Source organism: Eurosta solidaginis, chromosome X (genome assembly GCF_040869045.1).
Source record: "Eurosta solidaginis isolate ZX-2024a chromosome X, ASM4086904v1, whole genome shotgun sequence".
NCBI classification, from domain to species: domain Eukaryota; kingdom Metazoa; phylum Arthropoda; class Insecta; order Diptera; family Tephritidae; genus Eurosta; species Eurosta solidaginis.
Genome location: NC_090324.1, coordinates 12813263 through 12835163, shown reverse-complemented (window position 1 = coordinate 12835163; position 21901 = coordinate 12813263). Strand labels below are relative to the sequence as shown.

Below are 21901 nucleotides of genomic sequence, written 5' to 3'. Positions count from 1 at the left end.
ATGTAAAAGGCCCACTTGAGGACCTTAAAAATGAAATTAGAATTGTAGATGAGGAAAAAAATCTAGTATGGTTGAAAAAATGGTGGAAACTTATTGATATGCCTGGGGAACCAACAATATGGAATGCAAGAAACCCACCAGCAACAACACCCGAAGAAGTATATAGGTACGAAGTCAAATTTATGGGAAGAACAGATTAATATATTGGAAACAAAAACAAAAAATTTTATATAGGTACGAAGTCAAATTTATGGGAAGAACAGATTAATATATTGGAAACAAAAACAAAAAATTTTTTCATAAAAGAAAAAAAAACAAAAAAAAAATTTTTTTGTCTTCATATTTTCTTACGATGGGAAGCCAAGAACCAAAAATAGAAAAACCAACGGCAAACGTTCTAAACTCAGTCCAAGTATTAGATCATACTGAGGCACTAGATACTATCAAAATCATACTTCTAATAATCTGCGTAGGCAGTTGCATCAGTTTGTTTCTGAAACTCTACTCAACCCATAATAAATTCCCAAAAAAGCGATATACCAGCCGCGCAGACGGTTTAGATAAGGTTTAACTAAATTTTAACTACCATCCCCAATGGGCAAATGGGAAGATATCGTTAAACTAGTTATAGAAGAAAAAACGATAGGAGAAAAATCTTACAAATGTATTAATAAAAATACAAAAGTAAAGGCAGAAACAGTAGTAAAACATCTTAAAATAATAGTTGAAGTGTTTAACAAAATAGGAAAAACACTTCAACAGTTGAATGGTAAACTAGACGGCAATCGAAAGGACCAAGCATATCAAATTTTTTCCAGCGTTAGAAAAAAATTGGTGTCCTCACTGGCAAGATATGAAATAGAATTCAAAGTACCAACGAGCTTCAAGAAGGAAATAGAAATAGATTTTAGCACATTCCTTCTGGAGTCAGCCTCCGATTTAGAAGAGGAACCAGAAATAGAACAAAAAGTAGAAGAAGAAAAACAGGAAATTTTAACAGAGACATCAAACTCACAAACTGAAATCAACAAAATGTCACAAACAATAGTCGAATTTTTAAAGACTGTTTCATCAGTTTTGCCAGAATTCGATGGTAAAGCTGAAAACTTGAATAGCTTTCTGGATGCTTTAGATATCTTATAACAAATTACCAAGCTGAAAGGAACAGCCAGAAACCTAATAAACACTGAAAGCACAATCGAAGCAATAAGACAAAAATTAAAAACAGCAATTAAAGGTGAATCAGTTGAAGTTTTGACAGCAAAACTCCTGAATATCCAACAGCGCAGTTAAACTGCAAATCAATACACTGCTGAAATTGAAAAGCTCACAAAATCGTTGGAAGGAACATACATATCCGACGGACTAACACCAGAGTTAGCAACCAAGTATGCTACACAATCAGCTGTGAAAGCTATTGTAAAAACTGCTCCAACGATAAAGTAAAAACAATTATACAAGCTGGAACGTTCACAACAATGAACGAAGCCATATCAAAATTTACTAACAGTTGCACAGAAGTAACTGGAAATACAAATTCACTACTACATATTCGCCAACAAAATTCCAATTTCCGAGGAAACTTCGGCAGGAGTTACTAAAACAATAATTATGGAGGAAATTATAGACTTTCTTTCAATACGTATAATAATAATAATAATAATAATAATAATAATAATAATAATAATAATAATAATAATAATAATAATAATAACAGACAAAATAACCAAAGACCTGGTCGAAATTTCGGATCGCGAGGAAATACCCGAAATAACACCAGAAACGTCCGAAATGTTACACAACAGGAAAACCAACAAACTCCACCTCAATAAATAACAAATTATATATTTTAAATTTATATCTTAATAGCTACATATCTTCCAGAACAACTCTGAATGATTCCATATCAACCCTCCTAATCGATACGGGAGCGGATATTTCAATAATAAAAAAGGGGCAGATTGACAGTAATGTTACGATAAAAAATTCTCAAAAAACAGATCTAAGAGAAATTGGTCAAGGAATAACAAGCACTATTGGCACGGTTAAAAAGCAGATTTAAAAGATGATTGCCTACAAATTTCACGTAGTAGAAAACAATTTCCCAATCCCCTGTGATGGAATTTTAGGATTAGATTTCATTAAAAAATATCATTGGATTTTGGATTATCAAACAAAAGGTGTTACTCTAATACTGAGACCATATGACTACCCAGAAAACATAATAATTCAGATGACGAACAAACCAACAATCAATAGAATTTCAATTGCCACACGATCAGAAGTAGTTCGACAAATTCACATAGAAAATAAAAATTCAGATTTATTAATCCCACAACAAGAATTGTCTGAAGGTATTTTTATTGCAAACACACTAGCAAATTCACAACAAACATTTGTTAGAATTATAAATACAACAAATAAAAATGCAACACTGCAAGATTTTAATATACGTACAGAAAACTTGAATGATTATACAATAATTGAAAATAAAAAACTCGAAAATGAGGCCAACAATAAGGAAAATTAGAAAGATTAAATAAAAATTTTCCAAAATTTGCAAATAAATCACTTTATGTATTATGTGCAGAATTCATTGACATTTTTTCATTGGAAACAGTACCAATTACTACTGATAATTTTTACAAACAAAAACTTCATATGAAAGACAACAACACAGTCTACGTAAAAAATTATAGAATACCAGAAGATCATAAGAGTGAAATTAATAAACAAGTAAACAAATTAGTTAAAGATGACATAATAGAACCTTCAATTTCAGAATTCGTTAGTCCAATTTTATTAGTACCGAAAAAATCACTACCGAATAACCAAGGAAAAAGATGGAGAATGGTTGTAGATTACAGAGAGGTAAATAAAAAATTAACCACAGATAAATTCCCTTTACCAAGAATTGATGACATACTAGATCAATTAGGAAGGGCTAAATATTTTTCATGCTTAGATTTAATGTCTGGATTTCACCAGATTGAACTCAGCGAAGAGTCAAGAGATATCACATCCTTTACAGCGGATAATGATACTTATCGTTTTAAAAGACTACCGTATGGCCTTAAAGTAGCACCGAACTCATTCCAAAGAATGATGACATTGGCATTTGCAGGCTTAAAACCTCCACAAGCATTCCTATACATGGACGATTTAGTCGTCATATGATTAATAATTTACGAGATGTTTTCGCAACTTGTAGAAAATATAATTTAAAAATACATCCGGATAAATGCTTATTTTTCAACCAAGAAGTAACTTATCTTGGTCATAAATGCACAAGCAAAGGAATTTTGCCAAACCCCAATAAATTCGAAATTGTTAAAAATTTCCCAACATCTAAAAATACGGATGAGGCGAAAAGATCCGTCGCATTTTGCAATTATTACAGAAGATTTATCCCAAATTTTGCAGAATATTCTAGAATAATAACAAGACTTTTCAAGAAAAATGTAGTTTTCGACTGGACAGTGGATTGCAAAAAATCCTTTGACTATTTGAAAGCTGCGTTAATAAGCCCTAATATCCTACAATATCCCTATTTCAATAAACAATTTTGTATAACAACTGACGCAAGTCGATATGCTTAGCAGTATTAAGCCAAGAGTATGAAGGAAAACAATTACCAATTGCCTATGCATCAACATCATTTATTAAAGGAGAAATTATTAAAGCAACAATTGAGAAAGAATTAGCAGTCATTCATTTGGCCATAATATATTTTAGACCATACCTTTACGGTAGAAAATTTTTGGTCAAAACGGACCACAGACCCCTAACATTCCTATTTTCGATGAAAAATCCGTCATCAAAATTAACTCGAAGCAGATAAGATCTGGAAGAATATGATTTTGGGGTGGAGTATATCGCAGGTAAAGAAAATTATGTAACCGATGCATTTATAACCGCACTGCGTTACACGCTTTACGTAACAAAATGCACCCTGCGTGCAAGTGGCATCGCCGTCAACTGTGGCTGAACAGCAATGCCAATTGCACTCAGCAGTGCCAACGCAGCGTGGATATACATATAGATAGAGAAACAGTTTTTTATACGGGCCAGCAACAGTTAGACACGCGAAGAAAATTGTAAGTGAAAAATCTAAAGTGGTAGAAATTAAAATCTGAAGAATAAAAATAGAAATTATAAACTAAGTGTACTACGAAAACACTAAAAGCGTGTAGGAGAAAAACAACGTTATAAATAAAAACACTTAAACTTAACAAAACTAAAAGAACAAACATTTTATTTAAAAGGGAACTGAGAACGAAAAGTAATTGTGTGTGTGTGTGTGGGTACACACAGCATAATTTTTTGGATGTCCAAAATGGACATCTTAAATGGCGACCGTGACGCCGGGCCTCGGGATTGCGGCCATAGTGGCGAAGAAGCACGAAAAATAAAAAAGAAAAAAAACCTAAAAAATTAAAATCCCAAAAAAAAAATGTTTATCAAAAATGAATTAAATTATCAATATTACAAAAAATTTTTTCTCCTGAATTAAAATTTAATTTACAAAACCACAAAAAAAAATTACAACAAATATTACATATATACATATATAAAATATTAAATATTACACATATACGACAGAAAAAGTTACAAATAAAAATCCAAAAAAATCTACAAAAAAATCATAAAACCAAATAAAAATCCAAAAAAATACAAAACTTATAAAAACCCTACAAAAAAAAATATAAACATGCAAAAATTTTACAAAAAAAAATTTTTAAATTCCAAAAAAAAACTATACAAAAAAACGTTCTTTAAAAAAACTATAAAAATTACAAAAAAATTACAAAATTTAAAAACCATTACAAAAAAATTATAAAATTCAGAAAAATTTTCACAAAAAAAAAATCTTTAAATCCTACAAACTACACAAAAGATATTCTTTCAAAACTTTAAAAATTACAAAAAAAAAGAAATTTTAAAAAACCTTTACAAAAAATGTTCTTTCAAAAACTTTAAAAATTACAAAAATACAAAAATTTGAAAAATCATTACAAAAAAATTACAAAACATTTAAAAAAAAAATCTCTACAAAAAAATACAAAATCAAAAAAAAAATTACAAAAAAATACGAACATTTAAATGAACAACGAAAAATTATTAAAATTAGCAAGGAAAGACAGTGTTGGTGGTGGATGGCAGTGGCTAGTGAAAAATTATCATAATTTAAAAGACATGTAAAGAACATAATACAAAAATTAATTAAAAAAAAAACGGAAATAATAAGAAATTGTTTTATTAATAATAGAAAAACTAAACGGCAGCAGAAATAATACATAATTTAAAATTTATAGTTAAAACAACAAAAACTAAATTTCAGTAAAACTGTACCAAATTCTTGGTGAAAAAACAAACGGCACTAGCCACGCCACATCAATAACGGCAAACCACCGTACGACCCGAATAGCGGAAAAAATAAGTGACGCCATCTAAATGCAGCAGCATCAGCAGTAGCAGAACTCAAAGCCGGCAGTAGAACAACAGGTACAGCAAGCGGTAAATCTATCCAAGCAGAAACGGGTATGGTGTGCAAAAATTATACATTATTAAAAATAAGCTTAATATTTTCAATTTTCCTAATATTTAATATTTTTCAATTTTCTAAAAACACATTGCATATTATATTCACATTTTATTTTTTTGACACTAATTCTTCATACTCATTAAAATGTAACATATTTTATATTATACTCATATCTTTTTCTCTTAAATTTTCAAATATTCTTTTTGCAAACTCATTACAAAATACAAATAAAAATTAAATTAATTAAATTAAATTACTCACAATACTTAGTACAAACAAATTTTTCTTGTATTATATTCATACATATTTTTATATGTGTAGGATTATAGGTAGGCACTGTGGGACAGGGTCGGACAAAAACAGGAAAAAATTTTTTTTTTCCATAATTGCATTGCTTCAACGTTTTGATTCTTAAAACAATTGCCAAAACACAATAAACGCTTTTTTTCTAATTTTAGTCCCATTCTGCCCTACAGGGGGCTCCATCAAAGAGAAAAAAATAACATGAAAAATATTTTTTTTGCATAAAACGGTGGCTCCGTAATTAACCAAAAAGATTTTTTTTGCGTAAACGGTGGTCCCGTAAACAACCAATGTAAATTTTTTTTTTTTAATCCCGGTGCGTCCGAGGATATTCGTAATACAAATTTGAAAAGACGCGGTGCGCCCGTATCTATAAAAATAAAACTATACAATTTTAATAAAAACGGTGCGTCCGTTATTACACAAACACATTGAGATCTTTTTAATAAAGCGGTGCGTCCGTTATCATCAGACAAGTCCTTTTCCAAAAATAAAATATTTTCCTTTGAAACCAATTTAAATTAAATTACTTCAATATACATTCAATCTATCATTAAATATTCAGTCTTTCATTAAATTGCCGGATAATTCTTTCAATTTCACATCAACATTCAATTCAATTTCAATTTCTGTTAAATTCTCGTAAGCAATTTCTACAAATTCGACTTTACTTAGTTTAAATATTTCTTCTTTGCTTCCTACTACATATGTTCCTTAGAAACCAAAAAGTGGTTCCCAGAATTTCAGAACAAGACTCAGATTCCGAAAATTCCAAAAATTCAGATTCCAATTCCAAAAATTTTAATTCCGAAAGTTCCGATTCCGAAAATCTTGATTTTAAAAGCCCAGTTTCTGAAGGCTCAACCACATATTCGCCCAGTACAATCAAAAACCTTATTGTTAGACTTTCTTTGTCCGGAGAATTTCACGGATTTGAGGAATTGCCCGAAACAAATATTTCAAATCCTCCTAATTCCGATACAAATATGGCGACTCCTGAAGAAAAAAGGACATTTATCGGCATATGTGCTGGTATTATGCGTGAAAATTATAGCGGTGAGCCCCTAGGTCTCGAATCTTTCATTACTAAGGCCCCTATTATGAGCATTATTCGATCTTCGATCTTCGCTGGCTATCGAACATCGAAAATCGAATTTGAAATTGGTATTATGACAACTCATCTCTGTCGAAATTTTCGTTGTGTATCTAATTTTCAAGCGAATAGAAATTTGTTGTCGATGCTGTATCGAATAGAAAACTAATTGTTTAAAATGTAAGTTTTTTGTATTTATGTTCTACTTTTTTACTACCTACTAGTAATTTTAAACTATTTGAATTAATTTTATATAGGTCCAAGGTCGTGAGTACAAAACAACAGCTTGAAAGACTGGTTTCAATTATGGAACAAAATTCCCATATAGCAAAGGAACTTGCACATTATAGAAATGCAACTTTGCTTGATGCAGCTCAGCATCCTCGTAATTCAATTTTATCCATCTTTCACAAATAAAATTTTCCAAGACATTCAACACCTCTGATAGTACCACAGACACAGTCGGCTGGGCAAGTCCGAGTGCGTTTTCGTTTCAAACGCTCAGTTGGTAGGATCCCTGAGCACAAAATCGGAGAACTGTTGCCAAAACTAAAAAAAATATTAGGAATAGACTTGGCTCTTGTGCATTGCTGCAGCAGTTCATCTGTACTGGACAACAAGTCCATGAACGCTTCTTTGGACAGTCTGAAATTTTGAATAAATTTATAAACAAAAATTATAATTTCAACAATTTAACAACTTATTTAGAAAGCTACACTTACGTGGTGGAATTCATTTCCAAAGGATTTGAAGCATCTCACCTGTCTTCTACTTCTGGCTAGCTCCAGTAAGCTTTCCTCTTCATCTGACGAATCATCAAACCACAATTCCGTTGTAGTCATACTTTTATTTTTAATATTTGCATTTAATAACTAGTTCTGCTTTTGTTTATTTTTTTTTTTTTATTTCACAGAGTATTGGAAATGTGCTATTGTGAACTTTTGAATTTATCGAAATTCACAATAACGCTTGCCTTCATCGAACGCGCGTCGTAATACCGAATGAAAATTCGTTCGATCGGCTCTTTCGACCACAGTCGAAGATCGAATTTGTCTCATAATAGGGGCCTAAAATTGAGTTAATCGAACAATTTGTCGACGAAAATTTAACTAGCATTTGTATTTCATATATTAAATCCAAACTCGATGGTAGAGCTCGAGAAGCGATACCAACTCAAGTACTTTCAGTTAACGATATAAAAATAGCACTACGTAACCGTATAAAACCCGACAACTCCAAAGTTGTGGCCGGAAAAATTGCAGCTTTGCAAGTTAATAATAATAATTCTACCGATTTTGCAAAACGCGTTGAGGAATTGTCTGATGCTTTAGAGCGTTCGCTCATTATCGAAGGGATTACTCAGACCAAAGCCCGTGAAATGGTCATCGAGCAAACAGTTAACGTTTGCCGATTGAACGCAAAAACTAGTTTAGTCAAATCAATCCTCGCTTCAACCAATTTTTCTGATTCCAAGGACGTAGTAGCCAAACTGATTGTAGAGCAATCAAATGAAGTAAAAGAACGTCAAGTTTTAGCATTTAGAGCTCGGAACAATAACAATTTTAGAAATTTTCAAAGTAATTACCGAGGTCGAAATTTTCAAAATCAAAGTCGTAACTTTAACAATTATAGCCAAAATAGACCATCTTTTAGTAACAGTAACTACGGCAACAACTTCAATCGCGGCAATCAAAGGCAAAATTTCCGTTCCGGCGGCGGAAATCGGAATCAGCCTAATAGTAATAATAATAGCAACAATAGTCGTACTAGCAATAATAGCGGTTCTAACACTTCCATTAATAGAGCTAGAAATGCAAACGTTCGGGCTTTAAACAGGGAAGCCCCTCAGGAGCGAACACTGAGGCAGGACGAGACAAATTACTAACTGATTCAGGTCACAATTTTTCTTCTAAAAACGTTTATTGTCTTAACTTAAATTATTCCGATTTTATACAAATAAATATTACTGGCTCTAACAAATTTTGTACATTTCTAGTCGATACACAAGCCGACATTTCGTTAATTAAAATTTCCTCTCTTAATAAAAATTTGTCAATTAATAACAATGATACAATTAATATTACTGGAGTAACTACAGATACAGTTTCTACATTAGGTACTTTTACAACTAACTTACACTTTTCAAATTTTTATATCAAACATACGTTGCATGTGGTAGAAAATGATTTCAACATTCCATCAGATGGAATACTTGGTAAGGATTTCCTAAAAACAAATAAATGCGATATCAGCTATGCAACAAATTGCATTTCCTTCTGGATAGGCAATGAAAAGATCGCACTTCCCATCCATCACGGAATGGAAAGCGATACATTTGTTATTCCACCTCGTTGCGAAGTTTATAGAATTTTCGCCTTGAAAAAAGACTCAGAACCACTTTTCGTGGATTCTCAAGAGATTTCTGACGGTGTTTTCACAGCAAAATGTATAGTTGATACTAGTAATCCGATCATTAAAGTAATAAACACCACAAATAGCGTAAAATACGTAAGCAACTGCAACATTCAAACCGAAAAACTTTCTAATTATCACGTTTATAAAATCAATAACCCAGTAAAACAAGATAGTCGTATTAAAGAACTTAAAAGCATTTTAGAAAAACAAATACCTAATTATGCTGAAAATAAGCTTATTAACTTATCTTTACAATATTGCGATATTTTTGCGCTAGACAATGATAAGATGACAATCAACAATTTTTATGAACAAAAACTAAGACTAAACGATACGACGCCAGTATACATTAAAAATTACCGCCTACCGTATTCTCAACGTGAAGAAATCAATAAACAAGTTAATAAATTATTGGAAAACGATCTGATCGAAAATAGTTGTTCGAATTATAATAGTCCCTTGATTTTGGTACCGAAAAAAGACCTAAATGGCCAAAAATCGTATAGAATGTGCGTTGACTTTAGGGCCGTGAATAAAAAGCTAATTGCCGATAAATTTCCTTTGGCACGTGTAGACGATATTTTAGATAACCTTGGCCGTGCGAAATTCTTTTCAACATTAGATCTTTTTTCGGGTTTTCACCAAATCCCACTTCACAAAGATTCAAGAGACATAACATCTTTTAGTTCTGACCGCGGAGCTTTTCGATGGAAGGTTTTACCATTTGGTCTAAACGTAGCTCGAAATTCATTTTCAAGAATGATGTCAATTGCATTTTCTGGTATTTCACCCAACCAAGCCTTTATGTATGTAGACGATATAATAGTAATTGGATGTAGCGGCACATCACCTCAATAATCTAAAAAAAGTTTTCGAAACCTGTAGAAAGTTCAACTTGCGACTTAACCCAAAAAAGTGTAATTTTCTTAGACCTGAAGTAACTTTCTTAGGGCATGAATGCTCAGCAAATGGTTTGCTACCAGACGATTCAAAAATTGAAGCAATTAAAAGGTATCCTAAGCCACGCGATAAAGACGCTGTCCGAAGATGCGTGGCATTTGCTTCTTTAGCAGCTTCACTGAATCGTTTGAGTAGAAAGAAGGTTGAATTTAATTGGGATACGGCATGTGAGTTAGCTTTCGAAAAACTAAGAAAAAGTCTGATTTCTCCAAAACTTTTACAATATCCAGATTTCACCAAAGAATTTTTAATTACGGTTGATGCTTCAAAGTTAGGTTGCGGTGCGATACTGAGTCAAAATCATAATGGTAACGACTTGCCAATTTGTTTTGCTTCAAAATCCTTTAGCAAATCAGAACAAAATAAAGCAATAATAGAATTAGAAATTTTGGCAATATATTTTGCAATAAAGCAATTTCGTCCATATATTTATGGCACTCACTTCAAAGTTAAATCAGATCATCGTCCACTAGTTTATCTATTTAATATGAAAGATCCGTCGTCGAAACTTTCCAGAATGCGTTTGGAATTGTCCGAATATAATTTTACCATAGAATATATTAAAGGAAAATCTAACGTAGGTGCAGACGCGTTATCGCGAATTTCAATTCAAGAACTTAAAAATTCCAATAATCAAATTTTAGCGGTACAGACGAGGTCTATGACGAAACGTCACGGACAATTACAACAATCGGTTGAAAACATAAATGAAGAAAATGTCAAATTACAGGTATTCGACAAGTTTTCATATAATTTTTCCAAGAAACTCCATAGGATAAAAAGCCAAATATGTCATGACAACAATAATAATAAAATCAATTTAAAAATATATGCGCATTTAAAACATAAAAAACTCGAGTTACTTAATATTGTGTGTACTAACAAAATAATGCAATTAGATGAATTACTTTTGAAGCTTGAAAAAGAAGCTGGTAAACACAACGTTAAGAAAGCAGAATTGCAAAAAGATGATCAAATATTTAAATATTTTTCTATTTCAAATTTTAAAAATACAGGAAATTCAATTTTAAAAAATTTAAAAATACTATTAATAGAACCTGTCGAAACAGTTACAGACAACGACAAGAAACTTAAATTAATGGAAATTTACCACAATGACCCGATATCAGGAGGTCACTGTGGAAATAAAAAGCTTTACGCAAAAATACGTACAAAATATTATTGGAAAGGTATGACCCGTGATATTGCCACATACGTCAAAAATTGCAAAAAATCCCTTTTGAATAAAGTCAAGCCAAAAACCAAAGAAAATTTGGTGCTTACACCAACACCCTGCAAACCTTTCGATGTCGTAGTTATAGATACAATAGGACCTTTGCCTGAGTCGAATAAATATAGGAAATAGGTTCGCGGTTACCATTATATGCGACCTAAGCAAATACCTTGTTACAATATCAATCCCTGATAAGACAGCAAAAACAATTGCAACTGCCATTTTTGAAGGCTTCATCCTCATTTATGGCATAATGAAATCAATTAAAACCGATTTAGGAACCGAATATAAAAATGAAATTTTCTCTGAATTAACTAAACTCATAAAAATCGAACATAATTTTTCTACAGCTTACCATCATGAAACCCTAGGTACAATTGAAAGAAATCATCGGGTGTTTAATGAATATTTACGAGCTTTTCTAAATGATAACTTCCCCGAATGGGACATTTATTTAAAATATTTTACATTTTTGCATAATACAACTCCTAATACAGTTTTTGATAATGGATTTACTCCATACGAATTAGTATTCGGTAGAAATGTTACCCTACCAAATGAAGTTCAAAAGGAACAAATCGATCCAATTTACAATGTTGAAAGTTATGCAAAAGTAGTAAAATATAGACTACAAAAAACGCATAAATTAGCAAAAGATTTAATTAAGGAAGGGTGGTATAACCGCACTGCGTTACACGCTTTACGTAACAAAATGCACCCCTGCGTGCAAGTGGCATCGCCGTCAGCTGTGGCTGAACAGCAATGCCAATTGCTCTCAAAAATCTAAAGTGGTAGAAATTAAAATCTGAAGAATAAAAATAGAAATTGTAAACTAAGTGTACTACGAAAAGACTAAAAGCGTGTAGGAGAAAAACAACGTTATAAATAAAAACACTTAAACTTAACAAAACTAAAAGAACAAACATTTTATTTAAAAAGGAACTGAGAACGAAAAGTAAGTGTGTGTGTGTGTGTGGGTGCGCACAGCATAATTTTTTGGATGTCCAAAATGGACATCTTAAACATTATCACACATATATATTAAAAATGAAGAAATAAAAAGTCACAAAGAGAACTCAATAATTTTTGAAGCGCTAAATAAATGTGTGTGTGGGACATCAGAATTCGTTTTAGAGGTATGGTTCTTTCGGCAAAGTTTCTTATTTCGATCCCTAGAATACGATTTTCACAGAGCAATGAGCGATTTTTAAATCGACCCGCCCTAATATGCATACCAAAACACTCGGGATTCTTGTCTCATGCGCACGCATTGTTTTCATACAAAATTATTGAAGCTTCCCGTGAACATTCGTTGCTCTAAGTGATAAATGTTGGCTGATAGTGAAAAACATTATATAAAGAATATATTATCTTATCATATTGGAAGTACTTAGCTATTGAATATGTAATATCAAAATGTGACCATAGTTATTAAGTGAAAATTGATGGATTAGCTAGAAATATATTTGCAAAAGTGGATTGAACCATACAAATAAAATACAGGAAAAAACACAATTGTCGGCACAACAACGGCAAAGGCCGTCACACATAGGCCCGCCGAACGAAACCTGCTACACCAGCCGGCTAAAGACGACCACAATTGCCGGCACAACAACGGCAAAGGCCGCCACACTTAGGCCCGCCCAACGAAAACCTTATACAACAGCCGGCCAACGACAACAAATGCCGGCACAACAATGGCAAAGGCCGTCACACATAGGCCGAACGAACCCTGCTACACCAGCCAGCCAACGATGACCACAACATCGGCAAAGGCCGCCACACATATGCCCGGCGAACGAAAACCTGCTACAACAGCCGGTCAACGAATAATTTCCGGCACAACAACGGCAAAGGCCGCCACACATAGGCCCACCGAACGAAACCTGCTAAACCAGCCGGCCAACGACGACCACAATTGCCGGCACAACAAAGGCAAAGGCTGCCACACATAGGCCCGCCGAACGAAAACCTGGTACAACGGCCGGCCAGCGACAACAATTTGCGGCACAACAACGGCAAAGGCCGTCACACATAGGCCAGCCGAACGAAACCCGCTACACCAGCCGGCTAACGACGACAACAATTTCCGGCACAACAACGGCAAAGGCCGCCACACTTAGGCCCGCCGAACGAAAACCTGATGCAACAGCCGGCCAACGACAACAATTGCCGGCACAACAATGGCAAAGGCCGTCACACATAGGCCCGAGAACGAACCCTGCTACACCAGCCGGCCAACGATGACCACAACTGCCGACACAACAACGGCAAAGGCCGCCACACATATGCCCGCCGAACGAAAACCTGCTACAACAGCCGGCCAACGACGACCACAATTGCCGGCACAACAACGGCAAAGGCCGCCACACTTAGGCCCGAGAACGAACCCTGCTACACCAGCCGGCCAACGATGACCACAACTGCCGGCACAACAACGGCAAAGACCGCCACACATATGCCCGCCGAACGAAAACCTGCTACAACAGCCGGCCAACGACAACAATTGCCGGCACAACAATGGCAAAGGCCGTCACACATAGGCCCGAGAACGAACCCTGCTACACCAGCCGGCCAACGATGACCACAACTGCCGGCACAACAACGGCAAAGGCCGCCACACTTAGGCCCGCCGAACGAAAACTTGATACAACAGCCGGCCAACGACAACAATTGCCGGCACAACAACGGCAAAGGCCGCCACACATAGTCCCACCGAACGAAACCCGCTACAACAGCCGGCCAACAACAACAATTGCCGGCACAACAACGGCAAAGGCCGCGACACATAGGCCCGCTGAACGAAACAGCCTTACCACCAACAACAACAAGAACAACGAACACCAACAACACTGGGTGAGTCAGTTCCAATTAATCAAAACGAAAATCGAATTAATGACATTTATAACCTATTATTAAAAAATTCGCCTTTTTAATTTATTTGTCAGTTAAGCCAATACTTCAGCTGGATAATTCTTGTCGCATCTACTAGTATTTAAATATGAACGAAAAATCTATTAAAATTATTCCCAATATAATAGCTTTCGTGGAGGTATAACATATTTATTGATTAAGTATACCTTACTGTATAAACGAGTTAGTCACCCCAATACAATTAATTAAATTTAATATTAATTAAAACCCGCAGAAGTAAAACTATTAATAAATACTTTATGTAGCCTACTACGTATACTATTAAATCTTCAATGAAATGTATCCTTATTAGTTATTGAGCCGCTCCGGTTGAACTTCCTATAAGTTCACGTTTATTTGAATAACAAAAAGGCTAGTAAATATTCTGCTAAACCACCCTAATGGACATTGCAACCCAGTAGGGTTGAGGTGTAGCATAGTTTATGGGTATTTAATAATTTTCAAACCCACTTTCAAATCCTACTTGTCGGCACTACAATAATATTTAGCGTTAACAAAATGTGGGAAATAACAACCAAAAAATGCATTAATTTAATTTCTTTCACTCACTAGCAAAGCAACAGCGAAGTTGAATAACAAATATGTAAAGGTAGCTAATAATAAAAAAGCAGCAACAAAATAAAAATTTAGCTCGTTTTACGTATGTATTAAAGATTGAAACGATACTGATAGGACATCATTTTTTTTGTAATTGAAAGGGAACATTTTTGGAGAGCGTTTAAACACAAATACATCCATGCACACATTAATGTATATAAGTAATATTTCATTATTAATAGATTTCTGTTGAATTTATATATCTAGATAGGTATGTGTGTGTTTTTATAAAAAAAAAAAAATTGACATTTACCTAGATTGAAGGCAGGAAAAGAGGGGATAGGGAAAATACATAAAATTAAAATTAATATTAAACTTAATAAAATTAAACTGAAATAAAAATTTAATTAATTTAAAAGAACTAAACCCAACCAATAAAGGAACAATTAAATCAACGCAATAAATGAATAAATAAATAAGTCAGCTAAGTAGGTATGATAAGGGTATAAAATACCTAAATACAACAAATACAACCTATGAATAACAGAAAACTAATAACAGCTTAAAAGCCAATTATAAAAGTACGAATGAAAGAAGTGAATAAAGAGAAGATTTCAAATACATAGTATTAAATAGTAAAAGAACATAAAAATAGAAGGAAGAATTTAAAAGAATGCTAGTTATAAATGGTTTGCAAAAGTTTTTGTTAAACAAAATTTTTTTCCTATATCAATTATTTAATAATATTGACATATAATATATTATGACGAATATTAGCAACACTAAGGGATACTATCATCTCTAAACCGATGCTAAGCAGTGATTTGTATGCACATCAATAAATCAATCATTATGTCTACACATATGTACGTACACGCAGCGGAGAAGAGACGCACAAACACATGCAGATATCTTATTTGAGATGCCCCCAAAAGTGGGCAATTATAATTGTGCTCAAATATACACGCGAATATGAGAAGCTATGAACGTAGTAATTTTATAGCTGATAACCAACAGAGGTATGCGAACGAGAAATCACAGAGTATAAAAGGCAGCAACAGTAGAGGCAAGACTATCAGTTTGATTTAAGCATTCCATCTGTCGAGAAGTAGCAGTGTTATTTTGAAAATAGTCTAATAAAGGCCATTTTGCATTATTAAATAGTGGAGTTATTTATTCAACAGTTTAGCGATTCGAACGTTAGCAGAAGGTTGCATATAAGAGGAATTGCACTAAATTCGTTACAATTGGTGTCAGAAGAGGAATTGTTGAATCAATTCCAAAGACTTCGAATACAACTTGGACATGGCAAAGTTGAGTGAATTGAGGATCCAGCAACTGAAGAAGGAGTTGGAGAGCCGTGGATTGAATACAACCGGCAATGAGATCGAACTTCAAGCACGACTACGAGAGGTATTGGAGTTGAAAGGAATTAATGTAGACGAGTATGTCTTTTATCCTGATGTGGAAGAGTCAGCGACTAAAATGGAGGAGAAGATAGAGACTCCGAATCCATTGGCAAGTGCTGACATTTACGCGATACTAGCAGTGGTGAACCAAATGTCGTCACAAATGTTATCCCAACTGGAATGGCAAAAGACAGATATAACATCTCAACTGGCAGAACAGAAGACACGTATAAAACAAGATGGAAACTCAACTGGAAGAACAAAGGACTTATATAGCATCCCAACTGGAATCACAGGAGGTACGTATTTTAGAAATGACGTCGCAAGTTTCATCTCAACTGGAAGACCAAAAGACATATATGGTATCTCAATTGTAAGCGCAAGAGGGACGTACATGTGAAATGTCGGCAGAAATTTTGGAACAGGTATCATCAAAACTGGAAGCGCAGAAGTAGATGATTTAAAAGGTCGTACGGAGCAGTTACAACTAAATCGCCCAGCTGTTTCAGCAAGCAATCCGAAGGTAAAAACTCCATCTTTTGACGGATCTGTTCCCCTCCAGGTGTTTAAGCTTACATTTGAGAAGCATCAGCAGTGAACGACTGGAATGCTGAAGATAAAGTTGCTGCACTGTTCATGGCGTTGAAAGGGCCTGCAGCTGAGATTTTACAAACCATTCCAGAGGGCGAACGGAACTGTTATGTAGCATTGATGGGCGCTCTAGAGAGACGATACGGAACTGAGCATAGGAGACAGATATACCAAATGGAGTTACTGTACCGCTTCCAGAGGCCTGGTGAAACATTGCAAGAGTTTGCGTCGGATGTTGAAAGGCTGGCACATTTAGCGAATGCGGACGCACCCGTGGAATACACTGAGAGGCTAAAAATTCAGAGCTTTATAAATGGCATACGGGACGTCGAAACAAGGCGAGCTACATACGCAAACCCACAGCCAACATTCGCAGAAACGGTATCACATTCTCTGATTCAGGAAACAGGGTCGCTTCTGTGTAAGCGAGTTTTCAAAGTACGCCGTGTGCAAGTAGAAAGGCCAGAGTGGGTAGACGCAATTTTAGAAGCTTTAAAAGGAACGCAACAGAGGAATAATGGTGCAATCAAATGTTTCAAGTGTGGTAACCCAGGTCACATTGCTCGTCATTGCAGCACCGGTCCTGGTAGTTCTAACTTGGGTGGCCGTAAACGCAAAGCTGGAGGAGATAAGCAAGAGCGAGTCAGATGTAAAGATCGAAAACTTGCCCCAGCTATTGAAAGTCCTGTGATATCTGTGTCGCAAATTGGAAGGAAATCAAGCAGTATTACCGTCAGATAGAATGTCGATGGCAAAGAATTGACTGTAGATACGGGCGCATCTCATTCCTTAATCCGATCTGATTTGGTCAATAGGAAAGTAAAGCCATTACCTGGAGCAAGGTTGCGTACGGTCACTGGCGATTATAACGAAGTCCAAGGAGAAGTGGTATGTGAGGTAATAATTGGAAAGTTCATAGTTCTACATAAATTAATTGTGGCGGAGATTGTTGGTGAAGTAAATTGGGAGTGGACTTCTTAGTTGACCATGACATCAGGATCGATATGGGGAGAAAGATTATGCGCTATAAGAACCAGGATATATCACTTAACTTTAGTTTGGAGAAAGGGTTCAGCAGTAATCGAGTACTGGTGGAGAAGACTCGACAAAGACCACGAAAGTCAAAAGTAACGGTTGATGGATGGAATGGGACAAATAAATAGAAATCAAGAGTACCTGCGAGAGAAACACTGGCATTGACAAATCCTAATGGACGTACTAAAACGACTGAAAGAATTTTCCAGAAATGATGCAAGGGTGGTTTCAAGCCAGCGGTGACACTCTAATACTGAGACCATATGACTACCTAGAAAACATAATAATTCAGATGACGAACAAACCAACAATCAACAGTATTTCAATTCCCACACGATCAGAAGTAGTTCGACAAATTCACATAGAAAATAAAAATTCAGATTTATTAATCCCACAACAAGAATTGTCTGAAGGTATTTTTATTGCAAACACACTAGCAAATTCACAACAAACATTTGTTAGAATTATAAATACAACAAATAAAAATGGAACACTGCAAGATTTTAATATACGTACAGAAAACTTGAATGATTATACAATAATTGAAAATAAAAAACTCGAAAATGGGGCCAACAATAAGGAAAATTAGAAAGATTAAATAAATTAGAAAGATTAAATAAAAAGTTTCCAAAATTTGCAAATAAATCACTTAACGTATTATGTGCAGAATTAATTGACATTTTTTCATTGGAAACAGAACCAATTACTACTAATAATTTTTACAAACATCTTCCCAAATGAAAATTACATTTTTTAAAATACAAAATTAAAAATTTTAGAATTAAAGCGTATTAAGTCATATGATGGTTGATAAATAAATAAAAAAAATTACAAATTTTTGTTAATAATTTTTAAACATGGCATGGTGGAAAAACATATTAAATGGTATACTAATAGGTATCGCAGGATACGAAGTTGGTAAGGAAAATAGCGAAAACAACCTTGAAAATACATTGGTCAAGCATGAACCAAAAGCGGGTATAGAAAGTAAAGAAGCAATTTTTGATAAATGGTTAACTATTTTTATTTGTGTAACTATATTTTTAATTGTCGCAATTGCAATTTTAATAAAAAATTACATAAAAAACAAATTGAGACAATTAAATAATGTACAAAGAGTTTAAAGGAAATTTCAAATAGAGATGAATACATGGCAAGAAATCCATGATAAATTAATAGAAGAAAAATTAAAAGCCGATAAATCATACAAGTGCATAAACAAGAATATTACCATAAAAACAGAAACAATAGCAAAACATTTAAATATAATATTAGAAGCCCTAAATGTTGTAAAAGAATCGATCAGTAAAGTAAATCCCATACTTCTAACGATCACCAAAAAGAAGCTCATCAAATTTTTTCCACAGTAAGGGATAAATTAGTATCTTCATTAGCAAAATATAACATTGAAATTCCCATACCAACTACGATAGAAGAAAATCTCCAAATTGACTTTAACTCCGTTCTAACCGAACCGTCAAGAAACCGTGCCCCTTCATCTCCTTTGAGTCAAACTTCATCAGGGGAAGAACATAAACCCCTGCATACACCACTCATAAAAGTTACAATGGCACAAACAGTAGTAGAATTTATCAAAACTGCCTCATTAGTGCTGCCAGAGTTTGATGGCAAGCCTGAAAATTTGCATAGTTTCTTAGATGCCCTTGATATCTTAGACCAAATCAAGAATACTCATGAAGCCTTAGCGATAACCATGATAAAGAGCAAAAAGGAGAAATAAGTAAACAGGTTAATAAATTGATTGAAGATGACATTATAGAACCTTCAATATCAGAGTACAACAGTCCAATTTTACAAGTACCTTAAAAATCACTACAAGGTAATACAGAAAAAAGATGGAGACTGGTAGTTGACTACAGACAAGTAAACAAAAAACTAGCAGCGGACAATTTTCCACTTCCAAGAATCGGTGATATTTTAGACCAACTTGGAAGAGCAAAATATTGTTCATGCCTAGACCTTATGTCAGGTTTTCATCAAATAGAATTACACCCATACTCTAGAGATATAACCTCATTCACAGCAGAAAATGGTACATATAGATTCAAAATACTACCCTATGGATTAACAGTAGCACCAAATTCATTCCAAAGAATGATGACACTAGCATTTGCGGGCCTCAACCATCCCAAGCATTTCTCTATATGGATGATTAAGTTGTACTAGGGTGTTCAGAAAAACACATGCTGAAAAATTTAAAAGATGTTTTCTCGACTTATAGGAAATACAATTTAAAATTACATCCAGATAAATGCCTAGTTTTCAGTGAAGAAGTAACTTATTTAGGACATAAATGCACAAGCAAGGGAATACTACCTAACCCAAGCAAATTTGAAACAGTTCAAAACTACCCAACACCAAAAACAGCAGATGAAGTTAAAAGGTTCGTAGCGTTCTGCAACTATTACAGAAGATTTGTACCGAATTTCGCAGAGTACTGAAAAAAATTAACTAGGCTTTGCAAAAAGAATGTTTCCTTCGACTGGACAGAAGAATGTCAAAAAGCGTTTGCCTACTTAAAGGAAGCATTAATCAGCCCACAACTTTTGCAATACCCCGACTTCAATAAAGAATTCTGCATAACAACAGACGCTATTGGGTATGCTTGCGGAGCAGTCCTCAGCCAAGAACACGATGGCAAACAGTTACCAATTGATTACGCTTCTAGATCATTCACAAAAGGTGAAACAAACAAAGCAACAATAGAAAACAATTAGCAGCAATCCATTGGACCATAACCTTTTTCAAACCATATGTTTATGGCAAAAAATTCCTAATTAAAACCGACCATCGTCCTTTAACATACCTTTTCTCGATGAAGAGTCCTTCATCTAAGTCAACAAGAGTAAGACTTGAGTTAGAAGAATACGATTTCGAAGTGGAGTACATTGCAGGTAAAGAAAATCAAGTCGCGGACGCATTGTCTCGCATTAACATTACAAATTTAAATGAAATGTCAGTGGAAGCATGCAAAATAATGAAATCCACAACTAGATCAGCAGCTAAAGATATCAAAAATAATGTAAAAACTGAAGAAAGTCACACAGAGAAACCCAAAATATATGAAGCGCTAAATAAATTTGAAGTAATAAGACATGTCAGGTTCATTTTCAATCCTCCGAAATTATATTTCAAAAAGGGAAAGAAAATTTGTAGCACTATGAATACAAGCAACCTAATTGTAGATGATAAAATTGACTTAGGGCAATTCTTTATCAGGCTTGAAAAAGAAGCCGCCAATTTAGGACTTGAAAAGATACAGTTGTCCTTAGGGGACACATTGTTTAAAAGTAATAACTCGAGTAGACAAATTTATTGAAACAGGAAATAGGGTTCTCAAAAAACTAACAATTGTCAATTGTACTAACCCCAGAGGTTGAAAAAGAAGCCGCCAATTTAGGACTTGAAAAGATACAGTTGTCCTTAGGGGACACATTGTTTAAAAGTAATAACTCGAGTAGCCAAATTTATTGAAACAGGAAATAGGGTTCTCAAAAAACTAACAATTGTCAATTGTACTAACCCCAGAGGTTATGACGTGACTAATCCCGGGAAAGTTAAAGAAATTCTGCAGAAATAGCATGACGATCCTATTAGTGGTGGCCACCCAGGAATAAATCGCATGATAAAGAAAATCAAACAAAGCTATATCTGGAAAAATATGCGAGGTGACATAAGGAAATACGTAAATAAGTGCATCCACTGTCAGAAAAACAAAATAAATAAGCTTATAAAAGAGCCAGTGACAATAACGGAGACACCTCCGAAGGCTTTTGATATAGTACAGATCGATACGGTCGGACCATTACCGAAATCGATAAATA

At 34.3% G+C, this 21901-nt stretch overlaps 1 protein-coding gene across 10 annotated transcripts in view; it reads right to left on the bottom strand.

Annotated features, from left to right (window-relative positions):
* The window catches only part of LOC137234572 (plasma membrane calcium-transporting ATPase 2-like), a 2440841-nt gene that overhangs the window by 1381109 nt on the left and 1037831 nt on the right, over window positions 1-21901 (bottom strand). The gene's annotated exons all lie outside the window — the stretch shown is intronic.